The following is a 16087-nucleotide window of genomic DNA, read 5'->3' as shown; positions in this document are numbered from 1 at the left end:
GGTTACTCTAGAAAAAGAAAGGATAAAAGTGGTGGCATACGCAGATGATGTGGCTCTGGCAGTCAGGGGAAAATTCCCATCCACGATCAGAGATATTATTCAGAGGGCCCTCCGGATGACTGAGAAATGGGCGAAAGACAATGGTCTTGGGGTAAATCCTGCAAAGACAGAATTAGTCATGTACTGCAACGATCGCAAAACTCCCACGGTTAGGCCTATTTCCTTAGGGGGTATTGAAATTCCCTTTGGTGAATGTGCAAAATACCTTGGCGTTATTTTGGACAGGAAGCTGAACTTTAAGCTTAATATTGAAGAAAGGGCGAGAAAGGCAACTGTAGCTTTGTACTCGTGCAAAAAGGCAATAGGAAAAAAGTGGGGACTGAAACCAAAAATTGTGCATTGGCTATACACGGCAGTGGTTAGACCTATAATGCTATATGGTGTTGTAGTCTGGTGGCCGGCACTCCAGAAACCGACTTGTTTAGATAAAGTTCAGCGTATGGCGTGTTTGTGTATTTCAGGCGCATTCAGCAAGACAGGAACAAATTCCCTTAATGTCGTGCTGCATCTATTGCCTTTAGACATTTTGGCCAAACAGTCAGCTGCAACAACGGCTGTGCGGTTGCGCGAACTATCGCTGTGGTCGGAAAAAGGTTACGGTCACAGTTCTGTCCTCAAAATAATGCCAGATGTGCCTAACGTAGTGGATTACACTTTGGCGAGTCCACTTTTCGACAAAAAGTTTGAGACTCTAATCCCCAACAGTGAGGCGTGGTGCACACAGACCCCGGGGAATAAAGAATATATAGATTTCTACACTGATGGCTCCAAATTGGATGGACAAGTGGGGTTCGGAGTATATTCTAATGATGTGGAACTTCGAATGGCGAAAAGATTACCTAATCACTGTAGTGTTTTTCAGGCTGAAATATTAGCAATAAGAGAGGTGGCGAATTGGCTGAGAAGTAATGTTCCAAAAAATGTGGGCATTAATATATACTCAGACTAGAGGTGTGCGCGTGAGGGATTTTTCACGCACGATCACGCACGCTCACAAATTCAAAATGTCATTCACGCACGATCACGCACGCCGTTTTTAGAATTGCTCACGCTCACGCACGCTCACGAATGAATTCGTAACATTCACGCACGATCACGCACGCCCGTTTTTGAATTGCTCACACTCACGCACGCTCACGAATGAATTCGTAATATTCACGCACGATCACGAACGCCCGTTTTTGAATTGCTCACACTCACGCACGCTCACGAATGAATTCGTAACATTCACGCACGAAGGTTTTTATTGTTTCACGCTCACGCACGTTCACGAACCAAAATCCTGCAAAGATAAACAGTCACGATTGCAGAATAGTGACTACCGCACGCTCACGACGGGAAATATCAACTCACGAACAACAAAGTTATTCACGCACACTCACGATTCGAAAAAAACTACTCACGCACGTTAACGAACAATGAAACGTACTTCCACACACCCACGATTCATAAAAAACTATTCACTCACGCTCACGATGTAAAATGCCACTCACGCACGTTCACGACATACGAAACTTACTCACGCACACTCACGATTCATAAAAACTACTCACGCACGCTCACGATGTAAAATGCAACTCACGCACATTCACGATTCATAAAAACTATTCACGCACGCTCACGATGTAAAATCGACTCACGCTCGTTCACGACTATTATACTTACAAAACAAACGAAAAAATGTAATTCACGAATGAGTACGAACTTAAAAACTTACTCACTCTCGCTTGTGATACAAATGAGCTACCCACACAAATTCGCCAAAATATTTCTAATTAAAAATCTGAAGTTGAAACCGTACTCAATTAAAAAATTAACATATACAATTAACATTTTAATCAAATCAAAATATAAACTCGATTAAAATTTGAATTGATTTTGTCTGAAAAACTTAATTAATTTTTAATTGAGGCAATCAATGATTTATAGTGTTATTGTTTACTTATTGTATTTTTTATTATATTATAATTACATATATTATAATTATACTATATAGAATTATTTTTTCAGATCTAAGCCAAAATTTAATGAACCAATGAAACCAATTATTTCCGAAAATTGTTAATTTTATATTTGGAAGTATGTTTTCAATTTAAAAATGTAAAAATGTTCAATCATTATCTTAGTTGGCTTTATTATTTATTTTGATTAACAAGTTAATTTTATAAGTTAATTAATTAATTGATTACGTTTTCAATTCCAATCAACTTTTCAATTGGAAATATTTTACTGATATTTTTTCGTGTAAAGAAAAAATCCAACTATAATATAATCAGAAAGCACATAAGAAAGTGTAAACTCTTGTAAAGTTACCATAAATTATTTCATCGAAGAAACCAATAATTATAAATAAATAAACAATACAATAAATAATTATTGCCTCAATTAAAAAATTAAGTTTCGACCACAACCAATTAAGTAATTCATTGAAAGTGCCGGAAGAAATCAATTATTGTTTAATCAACTAAGGCTTCTTGTTTCTTATTAATTCTGTGATTGTTATCTAATCTGTGGCAATATCTAAAAATGAAATGCTGCTTATGTTTAAAAATGTAGTCAAAGATCATATAATACATGAAATTATAATACTACATGAAACAATTGACTTCGTTATAAAGAATAGCGATAGATACGGCTTTTTTTTTTTTGCTGCAGAAAATGTCTTGAATGCATAGAAAACTATCTTTCGTCCGAATGGTTGTCCTCGATATATCTAGCAAGTAAACCAGGCCCAAAATTACGTTAAATTGTGTGTGTGTTGTTGCATTCTCCCTAAATCATACCATTCAAAACAAATCATATTACTAGTGCGGTTTAAATGGGAGCTATATATAACTAAGGACCCATATGGAAATTTGCTCTTCCGGAAGCCAAATATGGGGGCCCATTTGTAATACCATCCACCTACATAAATAACATCTACTTATACCAAGTTTTATATCGATAGCTTGTTTCGTTCGGAAATTAGGTTTCAACATGCGGACCGGCATCGCTAGATCGAGTTTCACCACGACCCAGAATATTATTCTGTATGAGAGCAGTATTTCAATGTGTTACAACCGGAATGACGACGTCAGTTATACCCCAACACATTATTCAGAATTTTTCGATATAAAAATGAAAGCAGTATCGATACTGGACATTTTGCTTAATATGCGTCATATATTTCAAATAGTTCATTGAGTACACTATGTTCATAGGATTTAAAATTTAACCCCATGAAACTATGTACATGTTAAAAATTTTAGTAAAATATACTTGAGTAAATCTTACTTTTCAAAGCTAATTATTAAAAAATAAATTTTAGCTGCGAAACATGAATAATGAAAATGTTGTTTTTAATAAAATCTAGTATGAAGTCTAATACAGATATTTCATACATACTTTTTATCGTGAGCAAGACATTTTTGTAGATATAAAATTTGTCGTGAGCGTGAATAGGTTCGTGATTTCTCGTGAGGCTGAATTTCATCGTGAGTGTGAATTTTTCGTGAATGTGAGTTTCTTCGTGAACGTGAATTTTCTCGTGAGAGTGAATTTTTCGTGAACGTCAATTTTCTCGTGAGAGTGAATTTTTCGTGAACGTGAATTTTTTCGTGAACGTGAATGTCATCGTGAGTGTGAAGTTTTCGTGAATGTGAATTTTGTCGTGAGCGTGATTTTGAAAAAAAATTACTCACGCACATTCACGAACAGAATTTGATGTTCACGCACGATCACGCACGACACATTTTTGTTCAGTCCCATTCACGCACATTCACGTGATGTGGTCAAAATTTCATTCACGAATCACGTGACTCACGCGTGAATCACGCGTGTGACGAAAACTTCGTGTCACGCGCACACCTCTAACTCAGACAGTCAACCTGCAATAAAATCCTTGGACTCTGTGTTCCTCAACTCGAAAACGGCCATCGACTGCCGCAAATCTCTCAATGAGATGGCTGAGCAGTACAATATTCACCTAATATGGGTGCCTGGCCATAGGAACATACCGGGGAACTGCGAAGCGGATGAGTTGGCAAGGCTAGGGACTACCTTACATATTCCAGGGGAACTAGAATTTGTTGGTATGCCCCTAGCTACCTGTAAGCTCATGCTGCGTGAGAAGGCTGTTATGATGGCAAATGTTCGGAGAATTGCAAGGGTTGTAACGACACCAAGCAAATATGGCCCCATTTCAACTTAAACCGCACACTAGATATGCTAATGTTCTCGAGACGTCAGATATCACTCCTGATATCTGCTATAACGGGTCGCTGCCTGATAGGCGATTTTGCAAAAACTATTGGCGCGAAGTATAATGACTATTGTATGAGCTGTCATGATGCGGAGGAAAAAGAATCAATTAAACACCTCTTATGTGAGTGTCCTGCATTTTGTGTAAAGCGCAAGCAACTTTTAGGAGCATATAGCTTCAGATTACTGGCGGATCTGGAAAACGTTAACTTAAGCAGTCTGCTACTGTTTTTGGAACAATCTGGTTGGTTCAACAGAAGAATATAATCGAGAAGGTTCAACGGTTAAAACTAGAAGTGCCCATATGTAATAGGTACTTTTAGTTAATGTGGTATCACAATGGACTGAATAGTCTAAGTGAGCCTGAATCTTAATCGGGCTGCCACCTTAACCTAACCTAACCTAACCTAGTACTTGATCGGTTACAAAAAGAGTACTTAACTAAAAATAGAGCACTTTTGCGTGCTCTTTTGGCCTATCTTGTTTTAAGAGCACATCTTCAAAAGAGTACGTCTGGCCATAGACCTTTTAATAAAGGGTGATTCTTTTGAGGTTAGGATTTTCATGCATTAGTATTTGACAGATCACGTGGGATTTCAGACATGGTGTCAAAGAGAAAGATGCTCAGTATGCTTTGACATTTCATCATGAATAGACTTACTAACGAGCCACAACGTCGAATTTTCAGTGAATGGGCCCTAGAAAAGTTGGCAGAAAATCCGCTTTTTTATCGACAAATTTTGTTCAGCGATGAGGCTCATTTCTGGTTGAATGGCTACGTAAATAAGCAAAATTGCCGCATTTGGAGTGAAGAGCAACCAGAAGTCGTTCAAGAACTGCCCATGCATCCCGAAAAATGCACTGTTTGGTGTGGTTTGTACGCTGGTGGAATCATTGGACCGTATTTTTTCAAAGATGCTGTTGGACGCAACGTTACGGTGAATGGCGATCGCTATCGTTCGATGCTAACAAACTTTTTGTTGCCAAAAATGGAAGAACTGAACTTGGTTGACATGTGGTTTCAACAAGATGGCGCTACATGCCACACAGCTCGCGATTCTATGGCCATTTTGAGGGAAAACTTCGGAGAACAATTCATCTCAAGAAATGGACCGGTAAGTTGGCCACCAAGATCATGCGATTTGACGCCTTTAGACTATTTTTTGTGGGGCTACGTCAAGTCTAAAGTCTACAGAAATAAGCCAGCAACTATTCCAGCTTTGGAAGACAACATTTCCGAAGAAATTCGGGCCATTCCGGCCGAAATGCTCGAAAAAGTTGCCCAAAATTGGACTTTCCGAATGGACCACCTAAGACGCAGCCGCGGTCAACATTTAAATGAAATTATCTTCAAAAAGTAAATGTCATGGACCAATCTAACGTTTCAAATAAAGAACCGATGAGATTTTGCAAATTTTATGCGTTTTTTTTTTTTAAAAAGTTATCAAGCTCTTAACAAATCACCCTTTAGATGAATCTACAACAATTTTGAACCGATATGAACAAATTTTTGCATGGCCAAGTTCCAACTAGATCCGATGAAATTTGCTCCTCCTAAAGGCTCCTGAATTAAAATTTGGAGATCGGTTTTTTGAGGGCTGTATATAATTATAGACCGGTGTGAACTAATTTTTGCATAACTATTAATGGGCCAACATCGCCTGCCAAATTTCACCTGGACCCGGTGAAATTTGCTCCTCCAAGACATTTCGGAAATCAAACCTGGAGGTTGGTTAATATGGGATCTATAAATAATTATGGACCAATATCGTCAAACTTTTGCATGGTTGTTTAAGGTCCTTTTCGCTCTACGACGCACAGTTTAGGAGCAAAAGAAGTTTTTTTTTTTTTTAATTTCAAATTCCTCAAGATTTGGGTGGAATTTGTGATTTTGTATGGGAGATCACGAATTAAGGTCTTTTTCGACGTATTATTTAGGAGATATGAGCAAACGAAGTTTTTCGTATAACATTTCAAAATTTCCAGGATTTAGATGGAATTTTGGATTTTCTATTGGTGAGCACGAATTAAGGTCCATTTCGCCCTAGGACGCATATTTAAGGAGATATGGGCAAAAGAAGTTTTTCATATAAAAATTTAAATTTTTTTAGGTTTTGGGTGGATTTTTCAATTTTTTGAGGGTGGCCACGAATTAAAGTCCTTTTCGCTCTAGGACGCATATTTAAGGAGATATTGGCAAAAGAAGTTTTTCATATAAAAATTTAAATTTTTTTAGGTTTTGGGTGGATTTTTCAATTTTTTGAGGGTGGTCACGAATTATCGTCCTTTTCGCTCTAGGACGTATATTTAAGGAGATATGGCCAAAAGAAGTTTTTCATATAAAAATTTCAATTTTTTTAGGTTTTGGGTGGATTTTTCAATTTTTTGGGGGTGGTTACGAATTAAAGTCATTTTCGCTCTAGGATGTTGGAAAACTACTTTACGAAACTACTTTGTTCCAAGAAAAATCAACATAAATATTCTATGAATAGTAGGTTTGAAATAATTTGTTCAAATTTGAGATTTTAGATTTTATTCTTTATTGTCATTCTTCATTGTTTTTTCCTTAACTTGAATTAGACGTTTTTTTCTTTAGAAATATCCTTTTATCAGGTTATGGGCCCAGGACGTAAAGGGCTTCTCTAAGATAAAGAGAAATTGTATAGAAAAAAACGGCCTATACATAATTTCAAGAAATTGTGACCAGAAAAAAAAGTAAAAATGGCAGCATCACCGCTTTTGCAAAGTGAAAAATTGGATGAGAAGAATTACGAGACGTGGTATGTTCAAATGCGAAGTGTCCTAATTCAAACTGGATTATGGAAGCACGTCAAAGGTGAGATAAAAAAGGATGCAAGTTGGACAGCCGAAGAGAAACAAAAATGGGATGAAATCGATGAGAAGGCGTTGGCATCGTTGATGTTGAGCGTAAAGTCGTCGCAGCTCAATTATATCAAGAACAGCGTTACGTCAAATGAAGCTTGGGAGAAGCTGAGGGAGGTTCACAAGCCAAATGGCCCTATGCAGAAAGTTTCAATTTACAAGAAGCTTTTAAATCTCAAAATGAAGGATTACAAGTCGATGACCGAATACCTAAACACATTTTCCGAGCTAAAGGAGAAGTTGGCAGAAGCGGGTGTCGAAATTCAAGAAGAATTGCTTGTAATAATTTTGCTTTCAAGTTTGGATGGTGAGTATGAAAATTTTGTGATTGCAATTGAAACGAGGGACACGCTGCCAAGTCTTTGTGTCCAAAAACTATTAGAAGAATGGGAAAGACGCAATCAAAGCCATGAGGAAAATTCAATTCAAAATGCTTTTGGAGTCGTAAGTAAAAACAAGAATTTTCAAAGGGACCGTAATATCAAGAAAGAGAAAGCAGCTTGCTTCGTTTGCGGTAAAAAGGGTCACTATGCCAATAAGTGTAATGCCAAGACAAAGGGACAAGAATATAAAAAGGATAATAAGTCGTTTTCATTAATTGCAATGGCTGCTAAACCGAAGGAATGTGTAAATTCGTCATTGTGGTACATCGATAGTGGCGCTACAAGCCATATGTGCTCAAATCTAAATATGATGATAGATTTGGAGTCCTATGATGAAACAATAACGATTGCAGATAAGAAGTCTATAAATGCAGAAGGCATAGGATCTGTGATTATGAAAGTGAACGGTTCAGAAATTCGATTGAAGGATGTCATATACTGTCCGGGGTTGAACGGCAATTTCCTGTCTGTGAATAAAATGGTTGAAAATGGTTGTGTTGCTAAGTTCAATAAAAGCGGGTCGCAAATATTTTATGAAGGAAAAATAATTCTGGCTTCCAAAAGGATCAATAACTTATTTGAATTTGAGGGGAATCCTGTGAATAACAAGTTATTTGGAATTATGCAAAATAATTTGTGGCACAAGAGGCTTGGACATTTAAACTATAATTCCTTAAAAGAAATGTGTTCCAAAGGAATGGTAAATGAAATGAATTTGGATTCAAATGACCATGATAAGTGCAAGATATGTATGATTGGAAAAATACATGCCCTTCCATTTCCGAAGAAATCGGAATCAAGATCAAGTGAACTTTTGGAATTAATCCACTCCGACGTATGCGGACCTATGAATGTAGAATCTTTGGGTGGATCCAAATATTTTGTTACGTTCATAGATGATAAATCCCGCAGAGTGTTCGTAAACTTTATGAAAAGGAAAAATGAAGTGTTTGAAAAGTTCAAAATATTTAAGAGCATGGTGGAGTTACAAACCGGGCGGAAAATCAAAGTATTAAGAGGTGATAACGGGGGAGAATACATGAATGGAAAATTCAACCGCTATTTAGAAGATTGTGGTATACAACGCCAACTAACTGTCCCCTATACACCTCAACAAAACGGTGTAGCTGAAAGAGCGAACCGAACATTAGTTGAGATGGCTCGATGTTTATTAATTGAATCGCAACTTAATCAGAAGTTATGGGCAGAAGCAATTGCAACAGCAGCGTATTTAAGAAATCGGTGCCCATCGAAGAGTCTGAATGGGACCACTCCTTATGAGGAATGGACTGGTCGAACTCCCAGCATAGGACATTTAAGAGTTTTTGGTTCATATGTTGTTGAACTTGATAAGACAAAAAGGAAAATATTTGAAAACAAAGGCAGGAGCATGATAATGGTGGGATACTCCCTAACATCAAAAGCTTACAGATTATATGACAGTGAATCAAAGAAAATTATTGAGCGACGTGATGTCATATTTAATGAACAATCCTTTCCAGGGGATAAAGGAGAAGAAAATGAGACCGAATTTTTAACATTCAATGATATTCCAGTTGAGAACACTGAAGAAAATCCATATGCACAATGTCAAAATGTTGAAGGTATTTCAATTGAAGAAATAAATGACCCAGAGGAAGAAAACTCAAATGAAAATGATTCAACATCAGAAGGCGAAAATTTTTATGAAGCAGAAAATGTCGTAGAACTTCCATCAAATTCCATACCAAATTCGGAGGAAGAGAATGTACCAAAAATTGGTCCAGGTAGGCCTAGAATTATTCGGGAAGGCAAACCTGGCCGTCCCCGAAAGATAAAAAATTTACTTAATAATGTGGTGGAGCAGCAAGTTCCAAGAACATATAAAGAAGCATTATCAAGTAAATATAGCTCTAAATGGAAAGAAGCTATGAAAAAGGAAATGTCATCTTTGTGTGAAAAGAGAACGTGGTAATTGGAAGAGCTTCAACCTGGACAACGGCCGGTAAAGTGTAAATGGGTCTAAATGGAAAGAAGCTATGAAAAAGGAAATGTCATCTTTGTGTGAAAAGAGAACGTGGTAATTGGAAGAGCTTCCACCTGGACAACGGCCGGTAAAGTGTAAATGGGTCTATACACTGAAGAAAAATAAAGACGGCCAAGTCGAGCGGTACAAGGCAAGATTAGTGGCGAAAGGGTGTAGTCAAAGATTTGGGATCGACTACAACGAAACCTTTGCTCCAGTTGTAAGGTACACAACAATAAGATTGCTATTAGCCTTGGCAGTAGAGCATGAAATGTTTTTACATCAGTTGGATGTAGTATCTGCTCACTTAAATGGAGATTTATATGATGAAATATATATGTGTCAACCAGAAGGGTTTGAAGATAAGAAAAATCCAAAGAAAGTGTTAAAGCTGCATAAATCAATATACGGATTAAAACAAGCTGGGCGAGAATGGAATGCAAAGCTTGAGGAATATTTACGTAAAATTGGCTTCAAATCATGTGACAACGAACCGTGTTTGTACAAAATGGAACGAAATGGAAATGTAATCCTTATTGCTGTATATGTGGATGATCTCATCATAGGATGCAAAGACGAATCTGAAATAACAAAAATTAAATATGAATTGGGAACCATGATCGAAGTCACTGACAAAGGTTCGTTGAACTATTTCCTGGGAATGGAAATATATCCTGAAGGAGGTACTGGATCTATAGAATTGAGTCAGTCAAGTTATATAAAAGAAATGCTAAAAGAATATGGAATGGAAAACTGTAAGTCGCTATCAGTACCATTAATACCTGGTTATCAAACCAAATGTGATGATGAGTGCAAGAAAGCAAATGTTTCTGAATACCAATCGTTAATTGGTTCGCTACTGTATTTAGCATTGACAACTCGACCGGATATACTTCACTAAGTGACAAAGTTATCTCAGAGGAATACAGATCCACACGTAGAACATATGACGGCTGCAAAACAAATTCTTCGGTACTTGAAAGGAACCGAAAATCTTAAAATGCACTTCAGAAAAAGTAATGGCTCATTGATTAGCTTTGCAGACGCAGATTGGGCAGGATGTAGTACTGATCGAAAGTCGTATTCTGGTTCGATATTTTTCTTCGGTGATAATGCAATTTCTTGGGAGTCAAAGAAACAAAATATAACGGCCCTAAGTAGCACTGAAGCCGAATATGTGTCTTTTTCAAATGCATCTAAAGAAGCGATTTATTTGCAAAGATTATTACAAGAACTTGGTTTTGGAACGGATGAAAGTGTAACCATAAATGTTGACAACCAGGGCGCAATACAATTAGCTTACAATCCTGCTCACCAAAAAAGGACGAAGCATATAGAAATTAAATATCACCATGTTCGAGACCTCGTTAAATCTGGGAAAATAAGACTCCAATATTGTCCTACAGAAGAAATGGTGGCTGATATATTCACAAAGAATTTGTCCAAAATCAAGCACCAAAAGTTTGTTAATTTGATCAATTTTATAGTTTATAAATATAGAGAATATATATGTTGAGTGTTGGAAAACTACTTTACGAAACTACTTTGTTCCAAGAAAAATCAACATAAATATTCTATGAATAAAAAGAAGTTTTTCATATAAAAATTTCAATTTTTTTAGGTTTTGGGTGGATTTTTCAATTTTTTGGGGGTGGTTACGAATTAAAGTCATTTTCGCTCTAGGATGTTGGAAAACTACTTTACGAAACTACTTTGTTCCAAGAAAAATCAACATAAATATTCTATGAATAGTAGGTTTGAAATAATTTGTTCAAATTTGAGATTTTAGATTTTATTCTTTATTGTCATTCTTCATTGTTTTTTCCTTAACTTGAATTAGACGTTTTTTTCTTTAGAAATATCCTTTTATCAGGTTATGGGCCCAGGACGTAAAGGGCTTCTCTAAGATAAAGAGAAATTGTATAGAAAAAAACGGCCTATACATAATTTCAAGAAATTGTGACCAGAAAAAAAAGTAAAAATGGCAGCATCACCGCTTTTGCAAAGTGAAAAATTGGATGAGAAGAATTACGAGACGTGGTATGTTCAAATGCGAAGTGTCCTAATTCAAACTGGATTATGGAAGCACGTCAAAGGTGAGATAAAAAAGGATGCAAGTTGGACAGCCGAAGAGAAACAAAAATGGGATGAAATCGATGAGAAGGCGTTGGCATCGTTGATGTTGAGCGTAAAGTCGTCGCAGCTCAATTATATCAAGAACAGCGTTACGTCAAATGAAGCTTGGGAGAAGCTGAGGGAGGTTCACAAGCCAAATGGCCCTATGCAGAAAGTTTCAATTTACAAGAAGCTTTTAAATCTCAAAATGAAGGATTACAAGTCGATGACCGAATACCTAAACACATTTTCCGAGCTAAAGGAGAAGTTGGCTGAAGCGGGTGTCGAAATTCAAGAAGAATTGCTTGTAATAATTTTGCTTTCAAGTTTGGATGGTGAGTATGAAAATTTTGTGATTGCAATTGAAACGAGGGACACGCTGCCAAGTCTTTGTGTCCAAAAACTATTAGAAGAATGGGAAAGACGCAATCAAAGCCATGAGGAAAATTCAATTCAAAATGCTTTTGGAGTCGTAAGTAAAAACAAGAATTTTCAAAGGGACCGTAATATCAAGAAAGAGAAAGCAGCTTGCTTCGTTTGCGGTAAAAAGGGTCACTATGCCAATAAGTGTAATGCCAAGACAAAGGGACAAGAATATAAAAAGGATAATAAGTCGTTTTCATTAATTGCAATGGCTGCTAAACCGAAGGAATGTGTAAATTCGTCATTGTGGTACATCGATAGTGGCGCTACAAGCCATATGTGCTCAAATCTAAATATGATGATAGATTTGGAGTCCTATGATGAAACAATAACGATTGCAGATAAGAAGTCTATAAATGCAGAAGGCATAGGATCTGTGATTATGAAAGTGAACGGTTCAGAAATTCGATTGAAGGATGTCATATACTGTCCGGGGTTGAACGGCAATTTCCTGTCTGTGAATAAAATGGTTGAAAATGGTTGTGTTGCTAAGTTCAATAAAAGCGGGTCGCAAATATTTTATGAAGGAAAAATAATTCTGGCTTCCAAAAGGATCAATAACTTATTTGAATTTGAGGGGAATCCTGTGAATAACAAGTTATTTGGAATTATGCAAAATAATTTGTGGCACAAGAGGCTTGGACATTTAAACTATAATTCCTTAAAAGAAATGTGTTCCAAAGGAATGGTAAATGAAATGAATTTGGATTCAAATGACCATGATAAGTGCAAGATATGTATGATTGGAAAAATACATGCCCTTCCATTTCCGAAGAAATCGGAATCAAGATCAAGTGAACTTTTGGAATTAATCCACTCCGACGTATGCGGACCTATGAATGTAGAATCTTTGGGTGGATCCAAATATTTTGTTACGTTCATAGATGATAAATCCCGCAGAGTGTTCGTAAACTTTATGAAAAGGAAAAATGAAGTGTTTGAAAAGTTCAAAATATTTAAGAGCATGGTGGAGTTACAAACCGGGCGGAAAATCAAAGTATTAAGAGGTGATAACGGGGGAGAATACATGAATGGAAAATTCAACCGCTATTTAGAAGATTGTGGTATACAACGCCAACTAACTGTCCCCTATACACCTCAACAAAACGGTGTAGCTGAAAGAGCGAACCGAACATTAGTTGAGATGGCTCGATGTTTATTAATTGAATCGCAACTTAATCAGAAGTTATGGGCAGAAGCAATTGCAACAGCAGCGTATTTAAGAAATCGGTGCCCATCGAAGAGTCTGAATGGGACCACTCCTTATGAGGAATGGACTGGTCGAACTCCCAGCATAGGACATTTAAGAGTTTTTGGTTCATATGTTGTTGAACTTGATAAGACAAAAAGGAAAATATTTGAAAACAAAGGCAGGAGCATGATAATGGTGGGATACTCCCTAACATCAAAAGCTTACAGATTATATGACAGTGAATCAAAGAAAATTATTGAGCGACGTGATGTCATATTTAATGAACAATCCTTTCCAGGGGATAAAGGAGAAGAAAATGAGACCGAATTTTTAACATTCAATGATATTCCAGTTGAGAACACTGAAGAAAATCCATATGCACAATGTCAAAATGTTGAAGGTATTTCAATTGAAGAAATAAATGACCCAGAGGAAGAAAACTCAAATGAAAATGATTCAACATCAGAAGGCGAAAATTTTTATGAAGCAGAAAATGTCGTTGAACTTCCATCAAATTCCATACCAAATTCGGAGGAAGAGAATGTACCAAAAATTGGTCCAGGTAGGCCTAGAATTATTCGGGAAGGCAAACCTGGCCGTCCCCGAAAGATAAAAAATTTACTTAATAATGTGGTGGAGCAGCAAGTTCCAAGAACATATAAAGAAGCATTATCAAGTAAATTTAGCTCTAAATGGAAAGAAGCTATGAAAAAGGAAATGTCATCTTTGTGTGAAAAGAGAACGTGGTAATTGGAAGAGCTTCAACCTGGACAACGGCCGGTAAAGTGTAAATGGGTCTAAATGGAAAGAAGCTATGAAAAAGGAAATGTCATCTTTGTGTGAAAAGAGAACGTGGTAATTGGAAGAGCTTCCACCTGGACAACGGCCGGTAAAGTGTAAATGGGTCTATACACTGAAGAAAAATAAAGACGGCCAAGTCGAGCGGTACAAGGCAAGATTAGTGGCGAAAGGGTGTAGTCAAAGATTTGGGATCGACTACAACGAAACCTTTGCTCCAGTTGTAAGGTACACAACAATAAGATTGCTATTAGCCTTGGCAGTAGAGCATGAAATGTTTTTACATCAGTTGGATGTAGTATCTGCTCACTTAAATGGAGATTTATATGATGAAATATATATGTGTCAACCAGAAGGGTTTGAAGATAAGAAAAATCCAAAGAAAGTGTTAAAGCTGCATAAATCAATATACGGATTAAAACAAGCTGGGCGAGAATGGAATGCAAAGCTTGATGAATATTTACGTAAAATTGGCTTCAAATCATGTGACAACGAACCGTGTTTGTACAAAATGGAACGAAATGGAAATGTAATCCTTATTGCTGTATATGTGGATGATCTCATCATAGGATGCAAAGACGAATCTGAAATAACAAAAATTAAATATGAATTGGGAACCATGATCGAAGTCACTGACAAAGGTTCGTTGAACTATTTCCTGGGAATGGAAATATATCCTGAAGGAGGTACTGGATCTATAGAATTGAGTCAGTCAAGTTATATAAAAGAAATGCTAAAAGAATATGGAATGGAAAACTGTAAGTCGCTATCAGTACCATTAATACCTGGTTATCAAACCAAATGTGATGATGAGTGCAAGAAAGCAAATGTTTCTGAATACCAATCGTTAATTGGTTCGCTACTGTATTTAGCATTGACAACTCGACCGGATATACTTCACTAAGTGACAAAGTTATCTCAGAGGAATACAGATCCACACGTAGAACATATGACGGCTGCAAAACAAATTCTTCGGTACTTGAAAGGAACCGAAAATCTTAAAATGCACTTCAGAAAAAGTAATGGCTCATTGATTGGCTTTGCAGACGCAGATTGGGCAGGATGTAGTACTGATCGAAAGTCGTATTCTGGTTCGATATTTTTCTTCGGTGATAATGCAATTTCTTGGGAGTCAAAGAAACAAAATATAACGGCCCTAAGTAGCACTGAAGCCGAATATGTGTCTTTTTCAAATGCATCTAAAGAAGCAATTTATTTGCAAAGATTATTACAAGAACTTGGTTTTGGAACGGATGAAAGTGTAACCATAAATGTTGACAACCAGGGCGCAATACAATTAGCTTACAATCCTGCTCACCAAAAAAGGACGAAGCATATAGAAATTAAATATCACCATGTTCGAGACCTCGTTAAATCTGGGAAAATAAGACTCCAATATTGTCCTACAGAAGAAATGGTGGCTGATATATTCACAAAGAATTTGTCCAAAATCAAGCACCAAAAGTTTGTTAATTTGATCAATTTTATAGTTTATAAATATAGAGAATATATATGTTGAGTGTTGGAAAACTACTTTACAAAACTACTTTGTTCCAAGAAAAATCAACATAAATATTCTATGAATAGTAGGTTTAAAATCAATTGTTCAAATTTGAGATTTTAGATTTTATTCTTTATTGTCATTCTTCATTGTTTTTTCCTTAACTTGAATTAAACATTTTTTATACAAAGAATCCCAACCGCTGTTTTTATCTTTAGAAATATCCTTTTATCATAGGACGCTTAGTTTAGGAGATATGGGCAAAAGAAGTTTTTCATATAAAAATTGCATTTTTTTTTTGGTTTTGGGTGGATTTTTCAATTTTTTGGGGGTGATATAGAATTAAAGTCCTTTTCGCTCTAGGACGCATATTTAAGGAGATATGGGCAAAAGAAGTTTTTCATATAAAAATTTCAATTTTTTTAGGTTTTGGGTGGATTTTTCAACTTTTGGGGGTGGTCACGAATTAAAGTCATTTTCGCTCTAGA

The sequence above is a fragment of the Haematobia irritans genome, chromosome 3 (assembly GCF_050003625.1).
Source record: "Haematobia irritans isolate KBUSLIRL chromosome 3, ASM5000362v1, whole genome shotgun sequence".
NCBI lineage: Eukaryota > Metazoa > Arthropoda > Insecta > Diptera > Muscidae > Haematobia > Haematobia irritans.
Note: the sequence above shows the minus strand (reverse complement) of the source record.